The sequence below is a fragment of the Haplochromis burtoni genome, unplaced genomic scaffold, assembly GCF_018398535.1.
Source record: "Haplochromis burtoni strain Fernald_Lab_line unplaced genomic scaffold, NCSU_Asbu1 Contig_855, whole genome shotgun sequence".
Lineage (NCBI taxonomy): Eukaryota > Metazoa > Chordata > Actinopteri > Cichliformes > Cichlidae > Haplochromis > Haplochromis burtoni.
Window position 1 is genome coordinate 110,642 of NW_024583216.1, and position 1,913 is coordinate 112,554.

The 1,913-nt window shown below is 48.8% G+C and overlaps 1 protein-coding gene across 2 annotated transcripts in view; it reads right to left on the bottom strand.

The window, feature by feature from the left end:
• Window positions 1-1,913, bottom strand: part of LOC102305178 (xenotropic and polytropic retrovirus receptor 1 homolog) — a gene marked incomplete at its 5' end in the record, with an annotated part of 41,791 nt that overhangs the window by 38,864 nt on the left and 1,014 nt on the right.

Consider the following 1,913-nt stretch of genomic DNA (forward strand, 5'->3'; position numbering starts at 1 on the left):
GTGTGCGTTTCCATCACACGCCCATCTTTGCTGGGCAGCAGATGCCTGCACTGCAATACACATGAAACCTGGGCTAACATTAAACTGCAGTCAGACTCTTCGTGCTTCCCACTGTGGACACCTGAAGGGGCTGCTGGGCTCCCACTCAGTAATGATGTGCGCTGCTTTCTTCAGACACAAACGCTCAGCAAGCTGCTGCAAACAGGCACAAAGCCATGAGCAGCAACTTGTTTAGTGAACAACACATTTATTGTAAAATCAACACTGACGTTGGTTTAAATATTGCTGCTGATATGTAGGGACATTAGATCAGTTATTAGCAGGAAGTTTCACCCAGATTTGCGACTAAAATCAGACCTGCAATAGAAACGTGTTCAGGAGCAGCGCGTGGAGAAAAAGGCCTGACACAACCCAAACACTGACATCAGGAGGCAGCGACGCCGGCTTGCCGTAACGTGGAGCCGAGTCCTTTTACACGGCGTGAAGTGTCATGGTCTGCGGTGGGTGGCTGGAATTTCCATAAGGCTCCTGAACTTACCTGGATCCGCCCCTGGGCGGGGCCAACTCCTCCAGCTCCTGCACACCTGGAGCCTATTGCAGGCAATCAAGCCAGAGGGATTTAAGCCACATGTTGAAGTTCATTCGCTGCCAGTTCGTCATCAACACATTTGCTGTATTCAGCTTGGCTCACGCTCCACCTCCGGACTCAGGATTCATTCATTCTGAAAATCTCTGTGTGCCTCACCTGCCTGCCCTCCTGCCATCACACTCCATCTGAAGCCCCGGACCTCAGGCCAGCCTTTCCACGCCACTCAGCCTCCCCTGGATTCTCATCACCCCCCTCTCAACACTCTGTCCCCTACTTACAACTGGCCACTGCAGAGCTGCCTCCACCACCTCCCTAACTCCACTGCCTTCTCTCCTCAGTGTGACTGTTCCCTGCTCAGCTCCACTCTGCATCTCAGGCCCCGTTCCCTCGCCACGTTTCCCAGGCCACGCCACGTCAGACTCCACGTCTTATTGTTCTTTTGTTCTTGCTACGTTTCTTGCACTCAAGCCTAATAAATAATTGTTACATCATCTGCCGTCTCTCACCTGAGTCCTGTTCGTTACAGGCCACTCGGCCCCGTGACAGTGAAGACCAAGAGGCGGAGCCGTCCCTGAGACGGTGAGCTGTTTCGATCCTGTGATCAGTCCCTCACCAACAAACCAAGTGTGACCCGTTCCTGATCCATGTTCACACCAGAGATGGCGCCATACCACTTTTCTATGCCCGATACGACATCGTACATTTGGATATCTGCTGATACAGATATGAATCCGATATGGTCCATTTTGTAATCAATAAAACTGTTTATAGCTTCCTGCAAGTTCATGCTCAAACTTCAACGCACTGCAGCCAAAGGATTTCACAGTTCAGTGATGCTGATCTTTGTATTTAAAGCTTTAGCTCAACTTTCAATCTAAGTGCTTCAAATAATATTCAAAAGTAAATTAAAATGCAATTTAATGCAGATTTCAGAAACTCTGTTCTGGGAAAAAGGAGTGCAAAGTAATGTTCGTATTCAACAACTTAAAAAACAACAGGTTGCACAGTGGAGCACTTACAGCTGCACATACACATCCAGAGTGGATCAGGAAGGATGTCGGAGCCGTTACCATCATGTCTAACCTCAGGCTCAAGTTTCTGTCATTTCTAAACTTAACACAAGGATGAAAAAGGTGTTCTTCGTGTTTTGGGGTTTTGTTCAGCCTGTAACAGTTTTTTCCAAAGTAAAACGTGAGTCTGTCCATCGTTCGGTCACAGACGTCCCAGCTCCATATACCGCCTCTGAGGCTGAACGTGGGAGTGCTCCACAAACATTCACAGAGGAACTTGCTTTGTGTCTCTGGGATAGCTTTCTCCGAGATGC